This window comes from Atractosteus spatula, chromosome 11 (assembly GCF_055471065.1).
Source record: "Atractosteus spatula isolate fAtrSpa1 chromosome 11, fAtrSpa1.hap1, whole genome shotgun sequence".
In the NCBI taxonomy this organism is placed as follows: Eukaryota; Metazoa; Chordata; class Actinopteri; order Semionotiformes; family Lepisosteidae; genus Atractosteus; species Atractosteus spatula.
Window position 1 is genome coordinate 11,492,250 of NC_142716.1, and position 15,369 is coordinate 11,507,618.

The window sequence follows — 15,369 nt, forward strand, 5'->3', positions numbered from 1 at the left end:
GGTGAACTGACAGATGATCAATATGCAACTCATGATGCTCCACTATTATTACAAAAATTACTAGTTGGTTACCCTCCATTTTGATTAAGGCTTTATGCTAATTTAAAAATAAAGTTTTATAATGTGATCTTATACCAAATTTTACATACTTACAAAGACTTGCTTTAAAACATCAAAACCTGAAAGTAAATTAATGACTTGTTTTCTTTATTTTACTATGACTACACAGTAAAAAGGAACAGAAAATAAGAACCCTCTATTTTGAATTTTTCAGGAATTAAAGATAAACTGCAATATATGTTTCTGTAGCTCATATTAAAAAATAAACAGTTGCTTAAAATGTCTTTTTGACAGCTGTGTGTTTTAATGACAGACTCGATTTACCTGATGTACCATACAAATGGAAATGTCTATAAAAATAATAGTATCATAAATATTTAAATTTCCTTCATTTATAGGCTAAACCATGATCTGTTTAATAGACATTTGTTAGAACTATGACTGTCAATACAGTAAATGGAAATCAGCATTTGTTATTCAGCCTTATCGTAAACATGAAGTCTATTCATGTTTTTTTTCCTGGGGCATATTTTTTTAGTTTCTCAGGGGATTTATCAGCAGTAGCAGTTGGAGCCTCTGCTTTAACATGCGAAAGTATGTGTGTTTGTAGGACACACCTGCAGACATGCCCTCAGCAGAGGTCAATGTCTCTTTTTCATGTCCCTGTTCTCTGTTAACCATGAAATTAATGCATCCCAAGGCTCAATCGTGTTTATATTGTGTTAGACAAAATCAGTATTTTCAGCCATGCATATCAAGAAAAGTGTTACAGTAATTACACAAAAACTGAAGCATATTACTTAATGTATTTAAATAAGTAAGAGTGTGTGAAAGCACTCAGTATGCTGAATGCTAACTGCATTGCTCCACTTTAGGAATATCTAATTGTAGATATTTTTGAAGGCTAAAAGAGAGTTCTTGAAATCTAACATAAATTGGTAGCTTTTTAAATGTACGATTTTTCACAATGTAAACTTGAATTGCATTAGTGTGGCATGGTGATGCAGTGCTTAGCATTGCTGTTTCTCAGCGCTGGAGCTGTGTGGAGTTTGTATGTTCTTCATGTGTTTGCATGGGTTTCCTCTGTGAACTCTGGTTTCCTCCCACAGTCCAAAGGGATACTGGTATTTTAATAAAGCTTCTGGGAAAATTGGTCCTGGCGTGTGTGTTTAATGTCTGTGTCTGCCATGCATCCATTGCTTACTGGGATGCTCTCTGGATCACTTGTGCCTCTGAATTGGAATACGTGATTAGAAAATGGATATCTGGATGAGTTACTTTTCAAATATATGAACAAATTCAGCTCATAAAGCACAATAAGTAGCCTTATCAGTATTTGTCATGTGGAGCATAATCACAGCACTACTGTAGGTCTGCAGTGCAGGGTAGTTATTAGGACACTGGACACCTAACCAATGATCTGCTATTTGGTGGTGCTGCAGTCACATAGTACAGTAGCTGCTACATATCATCCATCTGGGCCACTTGACAGCATGGAAACTTGGACAAGCTCTAGAATGATGTGCCGTTATCAGATATATTTCCAACCAGTTCACCCCTTATACTGTATGTAAAGTGCTTTGGGAACTTTTGGGATGAAAAGAGCCACAGAAATGCAAGATAACCTGTATTAATATTATTGCTACTACTACTTTATCCAACTGTGTAAATGGCTCCAAAATTGTGTTTAAAGGTTACATATAGAAAATGATAAGCCATTCAAGTTTTATCCATTTGCCTAAAATAGTAATTAATAGTAAATAGTAAAAATAGTAAATAAATAGTAAATAATAATAATGGCTTTCTCTTTTCAGTTTTCTGTGTCTAATCATGGGTTCATGGGTTCATACTATTATTTCCCTAACACCGTCACAGCTTTTTTTTTTTAACAAATCAACCAGTTGATATAAATTGGTAAAACCAACTAATGGGGACAGCATAGTGGAGAGTTGTGGGTAAGTCTCTGAACATAAGACTGGTGGGTTGTAGGTTCAAGTCCTTACTGCAGGAACTGCTGCTGTACCTTGAGTATTGTAACCCAATTGCTCAAATGGAGACCAGTACTTCCTGAAGTGGGCTCTGAGAGGGAGAGTGGGGTGAAGTTGTATTGTGCTCTCTGTTCTGATTTGTTATGAATATTACATACAGCACATATTACCTATTACCTATATATAATATATTAGCTCATACAACCAACTAATAAAGATAAGGGCTACTTTCATCTGTTCTTCTTCCTTCTATGCTTTATTCAAGGTAATGACTGTGCAGGAGCTTTTGTTAATAACTAGTTATTAGACTATTATTATGTCAGATAAAGACCAATAATTAGCACAATGTGGTGACTGAAGATTTTTTTAACCAAAAAACAAGCGTTCTGTTTTTTCCAAAGTGTATTCTAACATGCGTTTTAGTTGACCCATAACAAAGACGTTTATGCTATTAAGTTTAAACTATAAATACAGTATATACTTATACAAAGCAATTACACTATACAAAGACGTTTCAGTCGTGGATTGTATATGGTTTTATTACTTTAAAAAAACCTCTGGTACATGATTCGAGTCCACTGGTGAGCAGACTTTGATATAACACATTTAGTATGTCTTGACAGAGCAGTTCAGTAAGAAGATCAAATTGAGCAAAAAGTAAATCATAATAGAGATGTTTTTCATTATACGTGTTTGGTGTTACTAAGCACAGTTTTGCCAAGCATTAATCACATACATACAGTATTTAAACATATTACATCCCATTCCAGCAAGGTATTATTTGTGTTGAAACAATGCTGTAATGCTGTTTCTCCTATGGAGACCTGGGGCTTCATTCAATGTGCACCAAGAACGCTTTATTTCCAAATATAATTATTGAATGCAGACTATCACAGAGGGATAGAAGGACAATCAGGAGAGAAACAGAGTCTTCTAGATTTTCAGAAGGATTAATCAATAGTCAAAACTGGATTTTATTCTTTAGCTAAAGGTCTTCTTAGGCATTATTTTCATATATCTTTTATTGCACATTTTTTTATACAGTAGAACAATTGAACAAACAATAAAGGAGCAGGTCTCACTGGGACCATCCAATCAATAGTTGGTGAGTAAAACACATTTCTGAACTCTCTCGGTCTGGAACTAAAAAAACAAACAAATCAAAAACAACTTCCAAGGAAATACGTTTTTAAAAATGAACATTGCAAAAGATTTTTCTAGTTTAAACCCCAGTTTACTGCAAAGGTACAGACTAGGCAGTTAATGAAAATGAATATTCTAAGATAAATCTGAATCTGGCAGGATATCATTGTATAGAAAGAAATGCGAGACAAAACAGAAATACAAATGTATTTGGGAGAGGGGAAAGGACACCAGTGACAGATTACAGGATAAGATCTCACTCTACAGATCAATTATTGAGACTGTAGATAATATGTTTCATGAAAGTGTATTACTAACAAGGAATAGTTCTAAATTGTTCTTTAATTCAAGAACACATTGATTCAGCGAGGGTAAAGATCTTGCTTCAATTTATGTAGGATTTCTGCCTATATGGCTGTTATTAATACTATGTTCACCTTAATCCAAAGCAAATTAAAATGTTTACAAGTGCAGTATCAAAAATATGAATAAAACTAATTTTATGCAGTTACGTACTGAACAAAAAATCAATTAATTTACGTAGTGAATTACGGGGCTTTATGCAGTCCCTGATACAATGATTTTTCCAAATGTGTGATTTCTTGATGTCATACAGTAATCACATACTGTACTGTATATACACACATACAAATAAAATGCATAAAGAAATATACAGTACAGGTAAATTGTAAAAGTAGGAGCTTATGGTTTAAAAGTAAGTTTTTGAAAATATAGTTTTCATAATAAAAATACAAGAAATATTTTTTGAATCTGCACTTTAGCTGTTGTTTTTGAGTGAATGTAAAGAACCATATCATCTTAAAGTTAGAAAATAGGCCCTTGATAAATAACCAAGCATGCTGCATAACAATAATAATACTGCATTCAGTTCAACAAAAAAGTAATACATTAAAGTTAAAAGTCTTGCCAATGTCTGCTACTTAACAGGTTTTAATACACCTCAATTAGAAATGGCTATATGCTTGTCATTACTAGGCATGTTAAAGACCATTTATCCATAAATGGAGGTCTAGCCATAATTATAGTACATAGTTAGACTTAGATAGACTACCAAACAGTAGAAGAGCCACTGTTATTCTATATGTTAAAGTAGGGCAATATGAATTCAGAAGCCTTCTGTATTTCTCCTTGTTTTCTAAAATAATAATTGAAGTATACTTATTAAAAAATTGGACGCTTCTGGTTGCAAAGGAGTATAAGTTATCATTGACCTATTTTGACCCCCAGGCCTATTCTTTTCCCTGACCCCAAAACAAGAAAATGAGGGTAGGTCAAAATTCAAAGTGGGTGCAACAAGAAGGAAAATTGCTTTTAATAAACTAAAAATCATAAATTAGTTTTAATTTGACTGTGGAAAGGTTCAGATCTTGATCTTGAACCCTCTGACACTACAAAAGCTAAGCAGGACTTTACCAGAAGGTACTAAAGAAGTATTATTTTTTTCTAGGTTATCATTTAGTAATGTAGTATGCACAATATTGAATGTTCTTTGCTAACTACATATCCAAAACAAATTATCTTTAGTGGAGCTTCAGAATCATGGGTTTAATTTGTTTCAATACAGTTACAAATAGAAAGGCAATAATAAACTAGTAACAGTGTAACTGAAAACTTCAACTCAATCTCACCTGGAACTTGGGTGATACAGTAGGTGGATTATACAATATATTTCTTATATCACAGGAAATATATACACATAAACATAATGGATAACACCTCTCTGAAATGAAACTAAAAAACAAAACTCCCTCATGAACACTACACAAGATAATTCAACAACATGAATAAAAACATAAATTAAACAAACATACCAGTACCACTGATACTAAATTGCATCTGCACAAGATCAGTTATTGTCAGCTCTCTAGTTCTTAATGGTATCTTCTAAAATTTTGACCTTACTTCTCCCTTGCTGGAGTTCTGCACTGAGCTTTCAGCTGGAAATAAATCTTCTTACTAACCTTTAAAAAATTGTGTGCTTTTGTCATTTACAAAAATGATTGTAAAGATTTAGGTAAGAACTGTAGGGAATTTACAGTATCTGTGGAACGTCAAAGTTTTGACAACTTAGGTTAAATATGCACCATGAAATGTGCATATTTTGTTTTATTAATTTTATTTTTTCTTCCGCCTGTTATTTTAACTCCTAAATTTAGATACACAAATACATTTTACTTTGTGATTTTTGATTTTTTTGAAGCAAGCTGATCTTTCCTGTTCATACTATTGTCAGATGGCTTCATCAAGATGTAGGGGAGAAGAAATCTTTAGTATTATATTTGCATTTCTGAATTTGCTGTATTAAAGAAGGCTCACTAAGGTTTTGCTTAGTACACTGCACTCAGTGGGGTGACTTTTGTGACTGAAAACAGCAGCAATCTGATGACCTCCTGCTTGTTTCTGGCACTTGAAGTTCAGAGGTCCAACCAATTAACAAGTTCTTACAAGTCATAAAATAACTCTTTATCAAAAAGGCAGTTATTATCTGCCAAGAACAAAAATTAACAGAAAATGTTGATTATAAATTTCCTGGGCTGGCAAGAAGGCAATGGAGCTTTTCTTTTATTGCAGGTAGCCTTGAAAAATTCAATATCAATCAGAATGGGGGCATGTTGCATTTGGCTAACCATACTGTCTCCAGATTTACGAGATACAGTATGAGATTAACACAACCGCAGTTTTTGAAAACTGAAAAACAGTATTTCAATGTATTTTAAAGTGAGACAACAATGAAGGTAAAAGCTAATTCTAGGAATATGTAGAGTAAGGCAAAAAAAAATAATTGCTAAATCCTAACCTAATAATAATTGTGAAATTGTGAAAGTTTAATTTTAAATGATCTACAACTGTTATTGTAGCTATGCCAAAAAGTAACTTTTCCAATGACCTCCCTTTTAATACAGATTATTTTTAGTGAACATGTTTAGTAGACATGCTTCATCTAGTTTTTGGAGACCTGCTGTAGAACAACAATGAAACCACACTGAGAGTCTAGTTTTCAAAATCCAAGTCCTGTATACTAAAGTATAGGTATATACTGTTACGCTGTGGCTGTGGTGCGTGCAAGACGTACTATAATTGTGGTGGTGATCAGGTTGGAATCCATGTGAGAGGGCTTAGAGAGTTTTGTAGGCTTCACGTAGCACCTGAATTGGAGGAGTAGAAACTCTCCAGGGACTGCAAGTGGGTGCAGTATTAGGCAGTAGTTAAAGCCACAGCAGAGTCTTGTAGAGGACTGGCAGTGACAGTAACAGGCACGACAGAGACAGGCTGCTGACTAGCAGTAGACCAGTGTTACTGTAGTAGTCACAGTAGAGACTGGCAGCACTCTGATAGTGGCCATGGCAGTTGCAGCAGAGGTTGGCTCCGAATGATAGTTGTCTACAGTAGTTGCTGCAGTGGTAGGCTGCCAACTCAATGAAGACCGGCTTGGATAAAGGGTCCAGACCTGGAGCCAGGCAAGCAGAACACAGCTGACCAGGAGCAAGCTGCCAGGGCAGACTACAGGAGGCGCACGTTGGATCGGGCCGAGCAGTTCAATAATTGGCTGCCAATTAGAGTGACCATATTAAGGCAGCTTCACCTCACTGGAAAGTTGGTTGCCTTGTTCTAAATAGCAGAATATGGCACTGCACACACCTGGAATCTTGTCTCGCAATGTAAATTGAAAGCTGATTTGTACATTTTATTTTTATTGTGGTTTGAAATGCTCATACCAATGACGATTCTTTATAGCCCCAAAATATAAAAATAGCATTGCAGTTCCCTTTTAATTGAATGTCTGGGTGCCTGATTATTAGGGAAAAAGGAAGGACCGGATGGTGACCCGACTGTGTCCATAAGCCCTGGGACAACCATGATTCCTCATGGGAATGTTTTCAGCCTCCGAGGGCAACCACATGGCTGTAAACCAACACTGGCCCGCATACCACTTACAACAGTATTCTTTATACAAAATACAATGACTGAAGAAGTTACACTGCAAAAGCTTTTACATGAACCCATGTCATTTGTTATCACTACAGAGATTCTTGAGTTCAAAGATGCAACTTTTTCAAAAGGCTAAATAGATTAAAATAAGCCCCTGTTGCCTTGTCATGACAAAGGGTTGTGATCAATGTTCCTTCTAAGCTGTACGCGTGCACACAGGTTATGAAATCAGCGCACATAGGCAATTGAACTGTGCACAAAAAAATTAAATTCCCCCCCAACAATAATAAAATAATAATAATAAAAGAAACATGGTCGTCAATTGAAAAATGCTAAATGCTAAATTGACCACATGAGAGTGGCTGCGAGAGGCCCAACTTGACTGTGTGCATTATTATTGCTACTCGATAATCGATATCTGTGCTCTCGTAGTCTAGTACCACACTCCTCATGCTCGCTCGACACTCAGTCTCTGTGACTGGGCTTGTTGAATCACTGTCCCAGTCTTTTGGATCTCTATGCTTCTATAAGAATGACAATATTAACAAAAAAGAATTTCAGGTTTTACAATTTTACAGTTTTTGTCACTGGGGACAAAAAATTGCACAAATCGAACTTTTTGCGCACACAGACCATTAAAAATAAGAGGGAACGTTGGTTATGATGTAATTGTACTGTAGAGGTTACTGTACCTTAATGACACTCTTGTTTAATTCCAAGTAATGGTAGTGTAGTGAAGCTACAGCACTGGTGGAACTGTACAGTATGTATCCCCGCATTCATGTTTCCATCATTTACTGTATGTGTCCAACGTTACTTTGTTGTAAATGCAACATACTGTACAGTACATTGCAAATACAAAATATGTATTAACTTTACGAACACACCAGCGAATATTTTTGCTGTTTTCTAAGACTGTAGCAGTATTTAAAACAGTATTCTATAACTGATATGGTTTTGTTATGCAGTTTTGAATTGTTGTTGTTTGGAAAATGGGCAGACTTTTGTTACAGACTTGCATCTATGGTGTCAGTACATTTAAGTCAAGCTGTACCTTTAAACACATTGAATATATATTGCAGAATAGCCATTATTGTCCCTCATTCTCAGTGAATTTGTAGAATTGATCTTGAAATGTGTTCAGCACCAATTCTTTAGGCCAGTTTTGCTTGAATGTTTGGAAAGGTTAATCAATCTTTCCAACTCAGCCATGAATGTCACGAAGCCTTAATCATATCAGGTCACATGTAGAAACTCTAACTTTTTTTCCTGTTTTCACTGTTTTTCCAATGAACAAGAGCTTTACACAATGCTAGAACTGGTTCTTTTGTGGTATTTTTCAATGTGGTTCTTTTTCTTTGCTGACAATGCAGCTAGATGTTACTCACGATGTTACTCACTTTGTGGGATATTCATATTTAACTTTCTGTATCAAACAGAATTCTCACAGGTTCATCTTGTGAGCATGATTTTCTTTTTCAATTAAACAGGCATTATAACAGTAATACTAATACATTATATTTAAGTTCTATTATATTTTAAAATACAGTTTGCAGCTGTTACAGTGCATTAACAGTACACTATTAAACTCAAATAACAGGTTATTTCAAGCATAAGCTAGACATACTAAAATACAGTATAATACTAAATCATAACAAAACGGTCACATTATAAATTATGTATTACTTTCATTATATTGATAAGCACATTAAACAATTTAACTTGATCTGTTTCCCACATTTTAAAATAAAATACATAATAGAAATGAGTAAAGGTGCATCCTTTTTCAGTGTATCCATATGACGTCTGTTTAAGAAAACATTATATTTACATTATGACAGCAATATATCCTAATGAGGCAGATAATTTTCTTATCACCTGATTGATGGGACAATTAATATCACAGGTAAATTTGCTGATCACCTTGCATGTGGCAGAAAGACTCAGGCTACAAACTTACCAAGAACATCCATTAAAATGCTTCATGGATTCACCACTTAATGTGCTTACAATTAAATCCCGGTGACTACACACATACAATTACGTCAACTCAGACATCTCCATTGAGATTGTAAGCATTCATATTAAGCAAATGACCTGTTAGAGTCATGAAAGATAGACTACTGTAGGAATATACAATTAATAATATATTAGAGTGAATACCTTTCCTTGTTGGGGATTTTTCTTACTATTTTTTTATATACCGTATGCTTTGTTGCTATTTGATTTGCACACCGGACACCATGCCTGTTTATAGCATTATCCCTTGGGGTTGTGAGAGGAGTTCAGTTATCTAGGAGATAGCAAGCCTTTTGGCTGCAAAGACACGATTCAAAATGAGCTGCAGAAAATCATTCAGGGTGAATGGGCCTACCTGCCCTGGGAGGCTCATCAGTGCATCCAAGCAGCAATGGAGAAAAGACCGTGGCCTCAATCTGTGTTGAACATCATGAAGGAGGGTTCTTTGTAAGAGTTTTAGATAATTGAAGGTCATAAAGTTATCTAGCTGACAGCCGATTATTTGGGAAAAATAGCTGCTAAGATTACCATCTAGATTCTATACATAAAACAGCACCTATATACAGTACCTGTAGTACACAGGCACTCCTGATACAATATATACAGTACCGTATACTGCACATATATAAATCCATTGGTCTGAAAGCTTCAAACAGTGAAGCACTGTGTGATACCTGCTGTGCATTTGCAGCTGCAAGATGACAAATAGTGAAGGACTTTTGAGAAAATGTTAAATCTAATCATTTAAAAGTCATGATGTCACATGAGCTATTTTATACACAGGAATGCTCTAAACAGGTCATTTCTGCAAAGGGAGGAACCATTCCATTATCCAAATTTGTTTTTATATAACTTACAAAATGGATGTTAAATTCCAAAAACAGCAACATAGAATTACCTTAACAAACCTAGGGCAGGGTTGGGATCAGTAATCTGGGATTGTCGTAGCTCTCAGTTTCTTCCAGGGTTCCTGTAGGGTTCATGGCGATGTTAATGAGGGATTCACCTCTCTTCCAACAGGCTCTGAACGTCCTGTACTTTACTGTAACATTTTAAAATGGATCAAGGGATGAGCAGGGCAGAGGAGCCTGTAAGCAGTTCATCTTTGTCTCCATGTGGGTATAGGTCCAGGGAGGGCATTGCTGTGATCCAAGAGACACAAGATTTAAAACACGGAGCTTAAACATATCGTGTGAAATAGATCCTTCACCGGAAATGGTCTCACTAAAAAACAGCCATTATTAGATATTTTATGTTGGCCAATTTACAACTGTGGAATTTGATGAGATTATTTTTTTGAAATATGAAGGATTTTCCTATGCTAATATGAACTCTTAGAGTTTTTAAAGTACAGCTGAAGATAAAAAGATGATCTTGAGTGATGGAAGTTGAGTAGTTGAAATACATACTGTAGAGCAGTATTTTTCATGTTTAATCTGCTCAGTTTTCCCACAGTAGCACCATAATCAATTTTTTTCATAATTCTAATATCTAATATGACATTGTGCACAGTAAACCAGCAATTTATATTAATAGTCTGTTAATAATATGTTCAACCAGCAGAGTGAAAAAATGTTCTTACTGTAAAAGAATGAGCACATGCAGATTCATCTTGAATGCATATTTTGAAACTGCAGGTACAGTAGGTAATCAGTAAACTAGGCTAATTCTGGATAAAGGCAAGTCTTGAGATACCAGTATGTAATAGTGAGGTCTGTGCTGTTCCCATTTCATTTTGTTCCAGTTTTTATTTATTGGACAAAGGGAGATATCGTACAACATACTATAATTGATGTGTGCTCACTGTATTTTAATATGCATAATTTGATATGTGATATATATTCATGTTAGTATTCTTTGATAGCAGTTTCTATATACTAGTAGCACTGCTTGCTTTCATGATGTTCACGTCAAATTGTTATGCTAATAGCTTACTTAGCGGTACTGTATATTTTTTAATCTATACAGTACTGTAGCTCTGCTAGTTTGTGCTGTGATGCATTATAAACATGGTTGGTCATCTGAAATTAATGGATACATCACCATTATAAATTATTAAATCAAAGGCTTGTCACTGTCTGGGCAGACCTTACAATTAGTTATGATTGACCTGAGCTTTTTACCCTGCAGTACTAACCCAAATGTGTATTATTAGCTATGTGTTGTACATCTACAGTATATATTTCCATTACAATTTCTGTGTATACAGTATATAAAGTAGTTATCACTTGGAGTAGGTATGCTACTATATTTTATATTTGTACTTTATTCATTTTACAACAAATTTCTTGTTTCAAAAAAACATGAATTGTTTTTACAAAAGGGTCCTATGGAAATGAATTCAGTCAAGTTCTTGATTCATTTGTGGTAAATTCCTTGATAACCTGAAGCCATTCAATTGCAAGTTAATCTCTGTTGGAACCGTCTTCCAAATTGTACCACTATTGGGAACTAAGAACTAAACACCTTTTTCCTCTTTTTCCCTCAAAGATCAATTTCATACTGATTGGCACAATACAAAAAAACATTACTTAGGAATTTGCATTTTTGAGATGGCTCACAATCTTGGATAAAAGGTATATACAGTAGGAACAGTTTGTTTAGTAGCCTACAGTATGTAAAAGTTCTTATATCAAAATTTGCAGGTACACAAGGATTTTGTATCTCTCAGCAACAATTTTATGGTAATTTTATTTAAGGTCAGCGTGATCAAAGACCTCTTGTAACCTCTGGTTAAACCTTTGTAACTTCTGGCACTTTTAACAGATTCAATAATAGACAGCTTCATGGTTTCTGAGAGAGTGTTCACAGAATATTTGGATGCCCAGAACAATCTAGAGGTTTTATCATGATCAGAAATCTGGGTGCCAGCTCATGTGTTTTTTTTCCCTCATGCAAACGCATCATTTTCAGTTCTCTCTCTCCTACTCATGGAGACCTAGCAAAAGAAATACCACAGCATCTCAATTTCAATATTCAATATTGTTCCGACAGCAGGAACTATAACAATGCTACAATCACTGTGAGCTAAACGAAATAAATGTATCTTTAAAAGTAAATGGGATTCATACAGTAGTTACATACAGTATATTAACAATGCATAACATGATAGAAATATATGACATATAAAATATGCTATATTATTATATATAATTTATATGACATATATAATTATCATAATGAAGATTATTATTGTATTTGGTGTTGGAAGACAAAAAAGGTTATGGAAAATACAGTAGCATGCCTGTTGACAGGAAGAGAAGCACGCTATCTTTCATATCTTTAGCTTACAGATTTTCATATTACTCAGATTTGTATGTTGAGGTTTCTGTTGAAATATAATGTACTACTTTGGAAGTAGGCTCTTTACATGTGTATTGCAGAATCTAGAGATCTGGAGATTTAAAGTGACCTACTTGCTTCAGTGTAATAAACTGGCATTTAGTTAGTAGTCATAAATATGAAGGTGATGTGGTACTTACAGGTCAATATCAACACATCATAGGTACCAAAGCTGTGTATTAACTATTACTGTACATCAAATATATTTGTTGACTGTTAAAGCTGATGCATGGAAAGTGTTACAAGTGGCAATATAAACTCATGCTTGAATGAACATGTAGGCCATACCATCAGTGCACAACCAACCCTGAGGGAAAACGAAAAAGCACAGTACATTTTAAAGACAAGTCAAGGATGCTTTTTGCATCGAAATGACAGATCATTTGCCTCAGAAAATATACAATCTTCCATTGCTATCAGAATGGTTAAGGGCACAAAGCCCAGTTATCAAAAGTTGCATTTTTCTTCAGAGGTTCCAACATAAACTAAAGGCAAATAAAATGTTGTAAAGACAAGAAGAAATGCAAGTAAGAAAAAAGAAAAAGGATGAGGTTAAAAGTCAAACAACAAAACATGACTTTTGATTAAGGAGTCTGAAGTATGAAACAGCAATGTAGGATTACATACTGTAGCACTACTTCTGTAGAAACAGAGCAATAGCTTGCTGATTACACTTTAGAACAATAGCTACTAAACTGTCTACAAAGGTTAAACAGATAATGAGTAGAAGAAAGCCTATAAATCACTACTGCATTACATCCACTGAAAATAGTTACAAAATGAATAGAATATTTGAATGAAGCAAAAGAAAAGAACAAGTCATTATAATCCCTTTTATTATGCATACTGATATTTTTTTCTCCTTCACAACTACTGTAACAAATTCTCAGAAGATCAATGAAGGCCAAAACAAATTTGTTTAAAGAAGATATTTTGCTGGAAACTAACCCTTCCTAAAAATAAAAAAATAGCATTTAACTTAAAAATATTCAAATAATTTCCTTTTCCTTCACCTACTCACATAAATTTATTTTTGGTCTTTTGTACATACTTTTGAATAACACATCTTGATATTTATTATTTAACTGGACAGATGGGTTTATAATGTATATTATTTTATTAGCTTCTTAACAAAAAAATATTTTAACTACTGTACTTGGTGTTTCACTGTTATCAAAGATATTACTAGTTATTCTTAATGAATATTTTATGCAATAAAAAACTCAGACAGAATCTTTTACATTGCTTCCATGTGTGCATTTATTTTCACAAAGGTAGCACTAGCAATGTTCATGCTGATGTACTTTACTTGCTGTAGGTTGAGTTTTAACCGATTTATTCTTTGTGGTCACTGAGAAAGCTTATTGATTGAATCATGTGTTAACAATAGTCTCTCTTAGCAAACCACGGAAACTGTCTATGATGTTCTTTTGCTGTTAACTCAGCTTTGTTCCTACTGACATTAATTACTATTTTCTGTCTCATTAAGCATTTTGTTTTTTTCATTTTTAAATGTCTTTGAAACGGTTTTTGAAGTTACATTTGCTCCATATACAGGTACAGTACACATATTTGTGTCATATGAATGCCAAATTACTTTTTATTTTCCATTTTCTAAATCACCAAATAACCCCTGTATTGGTTATTTTCAGAATTGTGTATAGGCAAAAAAAAACAAAAGAAAACAGGTTGAGAAGAATGTGATATCTTAGTGTGTAAGTATGGACCATCCATTCTCAGTAATAATTTTAATTCTTTAGGGGTCACACTGAGACTATAGAGAAGACTTGCCCAGGGCAGAAGGCAGCCCAGGCCAGAACTGAAAACAGGATGTAAGAGCCAAAAGGCAGCAGCCCATAGTACCACACCACGATGCTACCCTGTGCAAGCATAATATAAAATACATTTGTACACAGTAACATTAGTCTGTGAAATGTTATTAGCCAATGGGGAGTAAAGAGGGCAATTTTAAAGCAATCATTTAGTACTACAGTTGGATATACACATGGATTTTCATAAGTAAAGAGACAAAAAACAGCCTGCTTAGTTTAAGTTTCCTGAGGTGCGTTTCTGTGATATAATACAGACTTATAGATAAGAAAGGTTACAGACAAGAGGGGCCATTTGGAGCTATCTAGCTTTGTTGTTTAGTTGCTTAGTGAATCTAAAATTTTGACCTGCCTCTTCTTATAGGAGCCCATAGTTTGGCCCTCAACTACTTAACTGGGAAGCATGATCCAGAAACCTGCAACTCCCTGTACAAGAGAGTTTCCTATTCCCTATGTGAAAGTCTATCCTAAATTAATTCTCTTTTGGTTTCCGGTTGTGAGTCTATTTCCTTGTTTATTCACTGAGTCACAAGTTTTCACCTGGGTTGACTCTTTTTACTGTACAGCTTTTAGGACTTTAGGAATATTTCTTGTTTCTCTTTGAACTCTTTATGATATACTATATTTTTTATTGTGAGGTGACCAAAACTGAACACAATATTCTAAACAAGGTCAAACTAGTGCACTGTACACCTTGAGCATAATTTTGTTTCATTTAAATTTCTCACTTTTTACTGCATATACCCAAGCATTCTGTTTGTATTTTTGTTTCTTTCCCACATTCCTTTGATGACATTCAAGAATCTACATAAACATCCAGATCCCTTTTATGTACAGCTTCCTGCATTTCGTTTATCACCTGTGTTACAGTATGTTTAGAGTACTGTATATTCTTACTTCCTGCACAGATCACGTTGCACTTGTTAAATATCTACCCAAACCATAATTTTGCCTCAGGCTTTTTTTAAGTCCCTTGCAGCTGCCTCTGTTTACCACTCCCACTGTTTTGTATCTTCTACAAATCGAATTAGGTTGCG